This window comes from Phyllobates terribilis, unplaced genomic scaffold (assembly GCF_046119375.1).
Source record: "Phyllobates terribilis strain yellow unplaced genomic scaffold, ASM4611937v1 Scaffold_1__5_contigs__length_1240528914, whole genome shotgun sequence".
Lineage (NCBI taxonomy): Eukaryota > Metazoa > Chordata > Amphibia > Anura > Dendrobatidae > Phyllobates > Phyllobates terribilis.
Window position 1 is genome coordinate 1,022,178,527 of NW_027362761.1, and position 14,384 is coordinate 1,022,192,910.

Here is a 14,384-nt window from a genome sequence, read left to right on the forward strand (position 1 = left end):
AAAAATTATATTCAGTTTGCAACCTGATGGAGGTCAGTATAGATGGACTAATAGAATGATGCTATGCCCAAAAGATTTTACTTCACTAGGTGCAGTAAAAAAATTGGTATTCTATACACAGGTGTTATATCTTGCAACACAGATAGGCTACTCCACTGACTAACACACTCTGCAATAGGTCAAAAAGGATTAGCTTTGCTAGATTCAGCCAAATGCTGTGAAAAAAACTTGCACAGCACTGGCACAGACCTGCCTGGCAAAAACTGATAGGAACTCATGTAACCTAGTCCTGAAAAGGACTCCAATTACAATTAGTCTTTACTCCCACAACCTATCTATTTAAGAGCACAGACCTCCCTGATAAAAGTCGTAGGAAATGCTGTAACCTAGTCCTTAAAAGGACTGCAATCACAACTATTCCCTACTCCCAAGCTATCTGTATATTTGTGCGAAAATTGGCTTGAAATTAACAAGGTATAGCACACACAGCAACAGCGGTGCCGTCTAACACGCAGCTGCAGCAGTGAGAAAATGGTGGCGACGGGGAAAATGGCTTGGTCTTATAGGGCAAGGACATGTGACATACACTGCCAATCACACATGCCCTTGCTTGTGTGAAAAAAAGCACTTCGCTCCGTGTGTGCGCTGCTGATAGGCTGACAGATTGCACCTCCCCACTGCAAATGCGGGAAAGAGAAAAAAAAATGGAGATCTTCATTGTTCCTGCAGAGATCCATCCCCTGCCCCTCCCCCCGCCCCGCTGTACACTCAAACTGTGTATTAACATTAAATTTCATCATTACTGAGAAAAAATCCAGTTATGATTTTGGTGCACGAACAGTTATCGAACATAACCTCGAACAGCCGAATTTTTCTCAAATTGTTCGTGTTCGCCGACCGGCTCGAACACCGCCCAAAACAGCTCGAATTTGAGATTGGCGAACAGTTCGAGTAGAACAACGCTCATCTCTAGCCAATAACCCCAAAAAGGCTATTTGCACCACCTGCCAGGCCAGCATCAGCAGGGGTGGCAAAACTACCAACCTGACCACCACCAGCATGATCAGGCACATGGCAGCAAAACACCCGACAAATACTCAGCCAACGCCCCACAGGCCACACTACTAAATTCCCACATTTCACGACTGCTTGTGCTTGAAATATTGCCTTTTAGGCTCGTGGAGACAGAAGCATTTCGCAACTTGATGGCAGCGGCTGTCCCTCGGTACTCGGTTCCCAACCACTACTATTTCTCCCGGTGTGCCGTCCTCGCATTACACAAGCATGTGTCCCAAAACATTAGCCGTGCTCTCAACAACGCAGTTACCGGGAAATTCCACCTAACCACGGACACGTGGACAAGTGCTTGTGGGCAGGGATGGTACATCTCGCTGACGGCACACTGGATGAACATAGTGGAAGCCTGGACCCAGTTGGATCTTGGGACGTAACACGGCCTCCCGATGCCAAGGATTGCGGGCACTAGGTCAATCAGGGTTTCCCACACGGTCTACAGCTCCTGCACCTCATCCTCCTCAGCCTCCCCCATCTCTTCAGCCTCCATCTCTGAAATGACCACATCAGTCACTAGCTGGAAGCACTGCAGCACTGCCTTGGCCAAGCGGCAACAGGCTGTGCTGAAGCTAATATGCTTAGGTGACAAGCTGCACAATGATGAAGAGTTGTGGACATCTCTGAAAGAGCAGGCAGATCTGTGGCTCACACCGCTGAACCTACACCCAGGCATAGTTGTGTGTGACAATGGCCGGAACCTGGTGGTGGCTCAGTGGCGAGGCAAGCTCACACACCTACCGTGCCTGGCCCATGTGCTTATCCTCATGGTTCAGCGGTTTCTCAAATCCTACCCGGAGCTGCCGGATCTGCTTGTTAAAGTACGCCGCCTGTGTGCCCATCTTAGAAAGTCACCTACAGCTTCCGCCGCCCTTGTCGTGCTTCAGCAGCGTTTGCAGCTTCTGGCTCACAGACTGGTATGTGATGTCCCCACGCGTTGGAACTCTGCACTGCAGATGTTGGGAAGGATTTGTGAGCAGAAGAGGGCAGTTGTTGAGTACCAGCCTCAACAAGGCCGTCGGTATTCAGTTCAGACTCCATAAGACCTCAGGAGTGGACATGGATGTCAGACATATGTACCATCCTCCAAAACTGTGAGGACTCCACCAAGATGGTGAGCGGCGATGATTTCATAATTAGCGTCACCATCCCGCTTCTCTGTCTTCTGAAATGCTCTCTGCTCACAATCAAAGAGGATGCATTGCAGGCGGAGCACGATGAGATGGAGCAAGGAACCATACAGGGTGATTACACACAGCCTAGCCTCATCTCATCCCAACGTGGATTGGGTGACAATGAGAAAGAGGAGGAGGAGGAAGAACAGGAGCTAGTTTCATGCACTATAGACGGTACTACCTGCACAGCTGTCATACCATCTGTTCAGTGTGAATGGCCAGAGGACAGAGAGGAGAAGGAGGAGCACATGGTCAGTCATCCTCTTGGTGAAGACACGGAGGTCTTGCCTGTTAGCAGTCTGGCACACATGGCTGAGTTTGTTACGTTGCCTTTCCCATGACCCTCGCATTGTCAAAATTTTGGGTGACAGTCATTACTGGTTGGTGACACTTCTAGACCCACGCTACAAGAGAACTTTATATCTCTTATTCCTGAGGTGGACAGATCTACAAAAGTGGGGCTGTACCAGAAGGCCATTTTTGCGGAACTATTAAAAAAATTCCCATCTGAAAACACTGGCGGCAGAGGTCACAGTTTGTTGGACAACCAAGGAGTACAGGCAAGAGAGACACAACTTCAATCCAGCAGAGGCAGTGGAACACTGTCAAAGTTCTGGGAGAATTTTCTCAGCCCCTCCCATCGCACAAGCCCTGAGGCGCGGGATACTCTCACAAGGAGTGCAAAGTTTGGGAAGATGCTGAGGGAGTACCTTGCCGACCGTACCAACGTCCTCCGTGATTCCTCTGTGCTTTAGAATTATTGGGTATCCAAGCTGGATACATGGAATGTACTGGCTCTCTATGCCTTGGAGGTCCTGGCCTGTCCTGCCGTCAGCGTTTTGTTAGAGCCGATTTTTAGTGCCAATGGTGGAATTATAACTGATAAGCGCATCTGCCTGTCAACTGAAAATGCTAACAGGCTGATTCTTATAAAAATGAACAAGGGCTGGATTGGGACAGACCTCTCAACACCACCGAATGATAGCTGCGCAACATAAACTCAAATCCAGTGTCTTTTTATGGGAGGTGTATTCCCATGCACCTCTTCACAGCCACACATGGGTATACGCTTTCTGATTTTGGCTATTTGCTCTTGTCCTCCTCCTTCTCCTCATCCTCCACCACCATATCACCAGGGTGACCGTGGTCCGTGATGCAACACCCACATAATTTTTTAAAGGGTGTTTATGATGCCTGTAAAAAAAATTTTTTATACAGTATGTTCATGTATACCCCCCCAGGGGTAAATGTTTGTCAGCCCATACACTTAGTGCATGGGCATTACAAATATAGGAGACCCGCTCCTTTCTAATGGGAACAATTTTTTATGAGGCCCTCCTCCTCGTCTCTTCCAAGGGGCATTGGAGTGCCTTCCAATTTTTGGCAGCCCTTGCATTCACTGCATAGGCAAACAAAATAGGAGACCCACTTCCTAATAATGGGAAGATTGTTTTCAGGAGGCCCCCTGACCTCCACATGTCTTCCAAGGGGCATTGGAGTGCCTCCAAATTTTGGCAACCCTTTCATTCACTGCATAGGCAAACACAATGGGAGACCCACTTCCTAATAATGGGAACATTGTTTTCAAGAGGCCCTCCTCTAAGTCTCTTCAAAGGGGGATTGGAGTGTGTTTAAATTTTGGGCAACCCAGCCACTCACTGCATAAGCAATAACAGTATAGGAGACCCACTCTTTAGTAATGGGAGCAATAAAACATAGCCAGCTTATGGCTCTCTATCTCACACACCAGATGGCCAGATAAGGTTGTAAAATGTTAAAATGACATCTCCCAGTAAATGCATTTGTCATGTTTGAAAGCAATGCAAAAGTGAAAAAACGCATCAAAAACGCTACGTGTGAACATAGCCCAAAGTGTGGAGGAGTATTTTTGTTTTTGGTTATTTACTTTGCGTTATGTACAAGTCATTACCCTGGAAAGGATGTTCCTTAACATATTTACCAGGAAAATCCATTTTGGTTTTGTTTTTGTATGTTTTATTATGAGTCCGTAAAAGTGGCTTAATACCTCTGACAACGTTGTTGACAGCAGTGACCTGGGAGTAAGAAATGCTTCCAGGGATCTTCCCCATGCTGTCCCCGTGTCATTTGAGCACTGTTCCCATCGATTTGGGTAATTTTTAGGCCCTCTGCAGACCGCCGGGGGGAGCCTTCTGAAAAATGCTCGAGTTTCCCATAGACTTACATAGGGCTCGTTGCTCGGGTCGAGCACCCGAGTATTCCAATGTGCTGGACCCGAGCATCGAGAACCCGAGCATTTTAATGCTCGCCCATCACTAGTCAAAACCAAACCAAAAGTGCTAAGTAACACTGTGATGGTCTCTGAAAATGATGCCCATGCCTGTCAGTTGTATACATCTAAAAAAAATGACCATGCATTATCATTCTAACGTGCTTACATCTTCCTAAAAATTATTGTCATTGTCTGCAATTCTGATTTTCAACTTCAGTAACGTTTACAGATTTGAGATCACTGCTGGCAGCAAACCATACAGATTTATTTAAAGTGTATAGCGACTGCAGGATTCGTTAATTATGTTTAAAATAGTCTGACTAGAAAAAGAATATATGTGGAGGATTTCAAAATATCTCACATAGCAAAGTAACCCCCATAATAAAAAATATTCTTTATTAATATGTATTAATAGTTACAAAATAATAACCATACTCCAAAAGAAAATTCAAAAGGAAGGTGTGGGTGAAGAGAATTTGTGTTACAAGGTACAATGCCCACAATCAATGTCCACTAGTTTTGTATAGGGCAACAAAGGGCAACCACAGAGGATGGCACCCTACATCAACACAATATTGGCGCCCTGATAAACGTTGTCTCAACCTAAAAGACCCTAAAAAGGCCCTATACCATTATATCCATCCCTCTAGAACAGGGGAGAACAGAGTTTATATCCATATGGGAATAACAAAGAAATCCCTTATACCCAGTAGGGATAACCGGCATTACAGGAGGACTACAAGTCCCTGGCCGACCTGAAGCAAGACCCATTACAGGGCCAGGAACCACAAAGGCCCCGACGCCCAGGGATAGTGGTTGCCAGCAGAAGGTCCTACTACCGAGCGACAGGTGAAGGAACAGTACGACACATAAGCTAGGCCCAGTTGCAGGCTGGCCAGGAGCATATAGAGAGGCAAACACGGACCAGGAGGCCTTATACCCGCTCACTGGGGAGAAGTCCTGAAGTGCACCCATCCTACTGAGTACCCTGGACCGTACCTGACATCCGCACCAGTAAAGGTATTGAAGCGAATCCCCTGTCTCTGTCAGTTACTCCTGCTGCACCATCCTCCTGCACTACAAGCCCCAGCATCACCACCCACCAAACTCCACACTGCCCCGGGGGCCCGCTCCACCTGTGGGGAGCAGAAACACCTCAGCTGCCATCCCTTCACCCCCCGGAGGTCTGCAGCAGTGCTGGTAAACTTTACCTGGTACCACAGGTGGCGTCACAAACTATTTACTTTATTTTTATCTCTATCCAAGTTACAATCCCCTTTTTCAAGAGTGACCCCAGGGTATGGGCCCGGGAGCCGACCACCGCGACATCCCCAAACCAGGCAAAGGCCCGGGTACCGAGTCGTCCCCATCCCCTGGGCGCGTCATACTCTTTCTGGCGTCACGAACAGGATTGCGTTGCCGTTGCCACTGGGTACTGTGCGCCTTAAAGAACTGTGCCGCATACCGTGGTGAAGTTTTCCCGCCAATTGCCACTGTTTCCCACCATTGTCCGCCATTTTAGCGTCGCCGCGCGGGAAGAAGAGTGGCATAACCGCGGGAATCGGAGAGGCGTGACTGCTGGAAGCGCGCGAAGCTCAAGCCCCGCCACGCGCTCTGACGCAGCACCAGGAAGCGTCAGGTCCTGGAAGGAGACCATCGTCTGCGGAGCTGCGGCCTTCAAGATTAAAGAAACAGGAGGTAGGATACGGTTCACTAGGGGAGCGCAACCATGGCCGACGACCAGCAAGCCGCCGAAGCACCGGTTTACGCTCCTGATGCTCAACTTGCACCCGGTGCTGCACAAGCCAGAGCTTCCGCCCCACCAGCAGGGGTCGTGACTCCGTGGATACCCATGGCCCTGCCGTATATCCCTGGAGTGAAATGGCTTCCCCAGTATGATGGCAAACCAGACACCCTGTCTGGGTTCAAGAGAAAAATATGCGGTGTACTGGATATGTACTCAATGACTGGTAAACAGAGAGCTGCTGTTGTGTTGGGACAATTGACTGGTGCCGCAGAGCGGGAAATTGAAACCTGGCCAGCCGCAGACCAGGAATCAGTATCCATTATCTTTAAGAGACTGCAAACTGTTTTTGAACACCGCACTGAGACAGATCTCCAGATGAGGTTCTACCACTGTACCCAGAAACCTGAGGACAGTATCTGTGACTATGCCTGGCGCTTACAGGTAGCCTTGCGGGCCCTGAAACAGGTTAGTCCAGCCAGCATACAAGATGAGAATAAAATGCTGACGGAACATTTCATCCGGGGGTAGAGGTCCCAGGAGGAGAGCAGAACTGTACGGTGGTGGGCCTTAGATCATCCAGATGCCACCTTTGACACCCTGAAGGACATGGCAATTAAGGGTCTACAACCCCTGGAAACATCAGGGACTGCTATCCAGCGTTACCAGGGTGGGGCCACCCCAGTGCCCGCAGCACCCACTGCTCTTTCATTTACGGCTGAAACAAAAATGCAAACAGTGCCCCCTAGTGAGCTGGACAACCTGCGCTCTGAAGTGCGTCAACTGAGTAAAACCCTGGCCACTGTCCTGAGCACCCTGCAGCTACAGGCAGAGCCAGAGCCGGAAGGAAGGATCCTACTCGCCAACAGCCCTGAGGATGTCCCCTGGATGAGGAGAAGAAGGAGGACAACGCCACCACAGAGGAGGACAACGCCACCCAGTGGGAGGACCAACGACCAACGTCGCACTCCCGGAGACTTCATCTGCTACCGTTGCCACAAGGCAGGCCACACAGCGCAGAACTGTCCTTTAAACGGGCAAACCCTGGGGTCGAGGGCTGACACCCAGGAGTAAATCAACCAGGCCCATCAAGCTGGTACCACCGGTTTGTAGGAGGAAGACCTTTCCTGTCCATCGTGCTGGACGGTATAGCAACACCTGCATTACTGGACACCGGCTCACAGGTAACCAAAATATATGGTTTTGTGTATACTCCAAATAGTGTTTAACTGTTGCATCATTTACACACTAATTTTGTTTCTGGGGTAATTTATGCCCGGGCAAGTGCAATATTGACCACCACAGAGTCACCATCAAGCCTGTTTGTTATCCTATGCATGTATATTGTTTTGCACCCAAGATTTGTCTTTATCATGAAAGGTTTCTGAAGTAGTGGGTTTGAACAGGAATGGAAGTTGTCCTTCATTCCTTTTTAATGGTGTTTTAGATGTTCTGTGGGTATGTCCATGTGTCGAATAAAATTTTTTTGATATTTTGTAAACATTATTTGAACTTTGATTATTGGTGGTGATCACTGCTGTCATGCATGTCTTCTTCTCTCTTTTACTTCATGGTTCTTTAGGGACATGCTGCATGTAGATCCCAAACTTTGGATGGTGCCCTCCTAATTTATAAATCGGCTCACATGTAACCATCATACCTGATGTCCTCTACAAAAGGTACTGGTCCGTAGATGAACTCCATCCACCAGCCCCGAACCTCTCTGTGTATGCCTCTAACGGCCTTCCTCTTAACCTAATAGGGGTTAAGGATGTGAAAGTGAAGGTGGGGAGAGTGGAACTGAAGGACCAAGGACTAATTGTCATAGAATCTAACCCTGGTGATACAGACTTGTATATGATACTTGGTACAAATATTGTTGGTAACTGTTTGGGAGAAGTGTTGTTTTTACTCCAACAGATTGCTGACACAGCCAAACCAGGGCAGAGGAAGGTGCTCCAGAGAGAGATTCGAGCCCTCCTGTACCAGCAACAGGTAAAGCTAACAGGTGGTGAGATTGGTAATGTACGGGTGACAGACCCGATACCCATTGTGATTCCCCCAATGAGTGAGATGCTGATTTGGTGTAGGGCAGCAATAGGTCTCAAGGGACAGAACTACCAGGCCCATTAGCTCAGAGCACAGACATACACTCCTGACTGCTAGAGGGGTAGTTGATGTGCGCAATGGGAGGGTGTCCAAACGACTCCTAAATTGTGGGGAGGAGGAAGTCAAATTGCCAAGGTATGCCACTGTTGCTAGATTGTATACTGTGAATGATGATGCCATACACACAGTAGAATCCTTGACCCCACCAGATGCAGTGGAGGACAACGACTCCGAAGCTCAGCTGGAGGATTGGTGTCAACAGCTTCATGTTGGGACTGACGCCACTCCTGTCCATCAGAAACACGGTGTTTACAGAGTGGTTCAGGAATATGAACAAGTGTTTAGTAAACAACCACTTGACTTTGGAAGGGTTAAAGGGGTACAACACCACATATCCACCGGTAACCATCCACCCATTAAAGAGCGTTACAGACCCCTACCACCAGCACATTACCAAAAAGCCAAGGAAATGTTGCATGACATGAAAAAGGCAGGGGTAATAAGGGATAGCTGTAGCCCCTGGGCAGCTCCCCTGGTCCTGGTCAGGAAAAAGGACGGTAGCATGAGGATGCGTGTAGATTATAGACAAATTAATCGAATAACACATAAGAGATGCATACCCTTTGCCCCGTATAGAGGAATCCCTGGCTGCACTAAAATCTGCCAATTACTTCTCTACACTTGATCTCACTAGCGGGTACTGGCAAGTCTCTGTTGCTGAGGAAGACCGGGAGAAGACGGCCTTCACCACCCCGATGGGACTGTGTGAGTTCAACAGTATGCCGTTTGGACTCTGCAATGCACCCGGAACGTTCCAGAGGCTAATGGAGTGTTGCTTGGGACATTGGAACTTCGAGACAGTGCTGCTGTACCTGGATGACGTTATCATGTACTCGAGGATGTATGAGGACCATCTGAAGCACCTGGCGGAGGTATTTGAAGCATTGTCCCAGTATGGGATGAAACTAAAGCCTTCTAAATGCCACTTGCTCAAGCAGAAGGTTCAGTACCTGGGGCACGTAGTCAGCTCAGAGGGAGTAGCACCAGACCCGGAGAAGGTCACTGCCATCCAGAAGTGGCCTGAACCGAGAAGCATCAAAGAGGTACGGCAATTCTTGGGACTGGTCGGGTACTACAGGAGGTTCATAAAGGACTATACCAAAAAGGTAGCACCTCTACAAGACCTCCTGGTAGGACAGTCCAAAAGAGTGAAGAGTCCCCCATTCCAGTAGGGCAAAGAACAGGCTGAATCCTTTGCAGTAATGAAGGAAATCCTGACTGGTGAAGAAATCCTGGCTTACCCTGACTACAGCCAGCCTTTCCTGCTGTACACCGACGCCAGCAATGAGGGACTGGGAGCTGTGTTGTCCCTGAAGCAAAATGGAAGAGAGAAGGTAATTGCGTATGCCAGCAGGAAGCTACACCCTACCGAGAGGAACCCGGAGAACTACAGTTCCTTCAAGCTGGAGTTCCTGGCCTAGGTCTGGGCTATCACTGAAAGGATCAAGCATTACCTAGCCTCAACTAAGTTTACAGCAATTACTGACAACAATCCCTTGACACACCTGGAGACAGCCAGGTTGGGAGCCATTGAACAGTGTTGGGTGGCCAGACTGTCAAATTATCAGTTCACCATCAAGTACCGAGCAGGTCATAAGAACACCAATGCTAATGCCCTGTCAAGGATGCCTCACCAGTCAGACACCGAGGATGAAGTGGATGATTTAGAGGAAGTTGAATTACCTGCTTTCCACCAAAGTGGAGTGGTCCATGAGCAACACGTCACCAGAAGACGTCAGGGAAGGACGATGAATCCTCTACCCCACCACAGATGGAAGGAGACCCAGGATAGTGACCCGGTTGTCAGCCTTATCAAAAGACTGATCCCCCAGGAATGTTCCCACCTGGAGAAGGATGCTCCTCCACAAGCCAAGCAACTGTGGAATGAAAGAAGCCGGCTGTTCATCTACAGAGAGAAGCTGTGCAGAAGATATGTCAACCCCAAGACCCATGAAATGGTGTGGCAGATTGTTGTACCCAGGACAGATATCCACATGGTGTTGGAGGCCTACCACGATCAAGCAGGTCACTTTGGCTGGAAGAAGCAGGAAACCCTGCTGATGGACCGGTTCTACTGGGTTGGAATGCGGTGCTCAATAGAAAGGTGGTGCCGGAATTGTGGGCCCTGTAGCCTCAGAAGAAAAGACTACGGCAGCCAGAAAGCACCCTTGTAGTCCATCAAGATAACCCAGCCCCTGGAGATCGTTGCTCTGGATCACGTCAAGCTGTCACCCAGCAGGTCAGGCGACTCCTATGTCCTGACCATGGTGGATCACTATTCCCGGTTCCTGGTGGTAGCCCCTGTCAAGGATCTGACAGCAGAGACTGCAGCAAGAACATTCCAAGCATACTTCAGCAGGCCCCATGGATACCCGGACAAAGAGCAGACGAATCAAGGCCCTGCCTTTGAAGCCGAGCTGTTTAAAGAATTCTGCCACCTATACTGGTGAAAAAAGATCCAGACTACGCCGTACCAACCTCAGACCAATGGTTTGTGTGAGAAAATGAACAACATCGTCATAGACCTGCTGAAAACCTTACCCTTGGAAGAAAGATATCAGTGGCCAGACAAACTACCTGACCTGGTAGATCTGTACAATCACATACCTGTGAGTTCTACTAATTGTACCCCAGCGTACCTCATGAGAGCAAGACCCGGAAAATTGCTCATGGACCTGGAAGTCGCAGTGGTAGAACCAGAAGCAGATATGTCCAATGAAGACTTGGATACAAATCAGCAAGAGCAGTACAGGAGAGTAGTGTTGAGCCACCCTCGTAGTGTTCGAGTTCGGTTTGGTTCGTCGAACACCTGTATGTTCGACGAACTGTTCGTCGAACACCTGTATGTTCGACGAACTGTTCGTCGAACTGTTCGACGAACACCTTCGAACACCATTAAAACCAATGGCAGGCAAACAAAAACACATAGCAACACATAGAAAACACATAGAAAACAATTCAAAGGTGTCCAAAAGCTGACAAACTGCTCAGAAGACACAACTAACACATGGAAAAGTGACAAGTACACATAGTCATGCGAAAAGAAAAGAGGTGGAGGAGTAAAAGGAGGGGGAGACACAGATATAGGCATGTCATGCCCTTCTAAACCCAAAAAAGTGCGAAGCTGACATGGCCAATCCGTTCCTGCCCGTGCCACCTCCATGTCGACGGGTTTGTGACAGAGCCGCGGTGGACCCTGACGGCCAGCCCCCCTCTCCCAATACTGGTGCCTGTCCGCTGGTGGGTCGAGCCCCCCTCGTGGTGGGGGGGAGTAACGTCTGCAGAAGAAAGACCATCTTCCAGCCAAACTAAGATGTCTACTTCTTTTCGTGGACAATGTGATACGATCCCTTTCTTACGGACACGCCCATAGCTACAAATTCCAGATGAGGCACAAAAACAGCAGGTGCTTCAACGTATATCAAGTGCTCCTTCAAGTGGGCTCTCCTCCACCTCAACTTCAACATCACAAATACTCCAGTCCTCAGAGGTGTCACACCAATCGCACTTGCTTCCTCACAGCTCCCAAGTCTCCAGCTGCCCATCTGAGTATGGGGTAACACAGATGGTTGATTCTGCACAGCTGTTTACTCATACTATAGCCTGGGAAACGGAGGTCTGCTATAGAGCTTCTGTTAATCCAGACGAGGAAATGATCTGCACTGATGCCCAGAATCTTTATAAGTCGGATCCAGGACCAGATTAAGAAGGTTCTGAGCATAATGTAGACCCTCGTTCCCAAACTGTAACTCCTGTTGGTGGAGACAATGATGAAGACGATGATGAGACTCAAATACCTGATTGGAACGACAACTTAACTTTTCGGTCAGGGCAGGAAGAGGTTGGCTCTGAGGACGACGGGTGTGAGAACACACAGGGTGATGATGACGAGGTTGGAGATCCCACTTATTGTCAACCCACAGTCAGCCAGTTGATGAGGTCAGCAGAGGAGGTGGAGGAGGATGCGACTAGCCCAGGGGATGGGGATGACTCGGTACCCGGGCATTTGCCTGGCCTTGGGGATGTCGCGGTGGTCGGCTCCCGGGCCCGTACCCTGGGGTCACTCTTTAAAAGGACGGATAATTGTTAATTTTATAAGAGTTCGTGATGGAACCTGTGGTATCTGGTGAGAAGCACCAGCGCTGCAGCAGTCCACTGAGGCCGGTGTTAAGGCAGCTCGATGGTATAGCTCCCCACAGGTGGAGCTAGGCCTCAGAGCAGTGTATGCAGGGGGAATGCAAGACAGGTGAGACCCAGCTGGGTCAGAGCAAGAATGGGAACGGACACGGTAGTCACTTCAGTACCTTTTACTGGTGGAAATTCAGGCACATCCCGGAGCGGGTGTAGGGCCTCCTGTTTCTTGCCTCTGCGTAGTAAGTTTCTGACCTGCCTGGAGCTAGGCCTAACTTTGTCTCTGTCTTGCGCTGGATGACCTTGTGGTAGGGCCTTGTCTTGGAGTTCATGCTCCCAGTATGCGGGGCCTAAGCGTCTCCTGGCTCTGTTACGTATCAGCACCTTAGCGATCCTGGGACTTGTAGTTCTCCAGTGATTCTGGTTATGCCTTACTGGGTCATAGAGGTCCCGGTATGCTCGGATACGGTGTCCGGTAAATGCTTCGGGGTGAGCTAGTTAAGCTCCTCTGCCCCTTATGTACTAACTCGCCACTCGCCTTCGACCTACTCAGGCCCTCACTAGGCTATACACACTAACGGCAGCTTGCCGCGCTTCACTGATCTTATGGCGCCGTCACACCTTAAGCTCTAACTGGGCTCCCTGAATCTAGCTAGCAGGAGACTCGTGCTCCACTGCTGAACTATTAACTGAGTTCTCTAGACTAGACTGAGCTCCACTGCAGACTGACCTCTCTTAGGCTTCTCTACTGCAGGAACCACACAGGAGCGCCAACGGGAAGTTAGGGAGGTGAATAAGTGGCTAAAGAGTTGGTGTAAGGCAGAAGGGTTTGGGTTCATGGAGAACTGGGCCGACTTCGCGGTCGGCTACAGGCTCTACCGTAGGGACGGGCTGCACCTCAATGGGGAGGGTGCAGCTGTGCTGGGGAAGAAGATGGCTAATTGGTTGGAGGAGTATTTAAACTAGAGACGGGGGGGAACCAAGGAAATAGGTGGGATATGAGGCAAGCAAGGGGGAAGGTGAGAAGTGAATATAACGAGGGTGGAGAGGGGGGTGGGGATAGTACAGTTAGATCATTAGAGAAGAATAGGATGCAAAATAACACCAAAATTTTATCTTGCATGCTGACCAACGCAAGAAGCCTGACCAATAAGGCGGATGAGCTGCAGGCGCTTATATCGGAGGAGAGGTATGACATCGTAGGCATAACAGAGACTTGGCTAGACGATAGCTACGACTGGGCGGTAAATTTATTAGATTATAGTTTATTTAGAAGGGACCGGAAACAGGGGAAAGGCGGAGGAGTCTGCTTATATGTAAAGTCATGTCTAAAGCCCAGACTAAGGGAAGATATAGGAGAGGGAGAAGAGGGGGTCGAGTCCATGTGGGTAGAGATAGAGGGGGCAAAAAATAATAATAAAATATTACTGGGGGTCTGCTATAAGCCACCCAATATAACAGAGGAGAATGAGAAACTGCTATTAGGACAAATAGATAAAGTAGCAAAACATAATGAAGTGATAGTAATGGGGGAATTCAACTACCCGGATATTGACTGGGAAACAGAAACCTGTAGATCTCAGAAAGGAAAAAGGTTCTTGACAAATATTAAGGATGATTATCTCTCCCAACTAGTGCAGGAACCAACGAGAGGGAAGGCCGTGTTGGACTTAATATTGACTAATAGGCCTGATAGAATAACTGAGGTACAGATAGGGGGGCACCTAGGTAATAGAAATCATAATATTATCGATTTCAAAAAGCCCTTCAGTAGGGCTATCAATAAGGGAACAACAAAAACATTAAACTTTAGGAGGGCGAAGTTTGATCAGCTGAAAGAAAA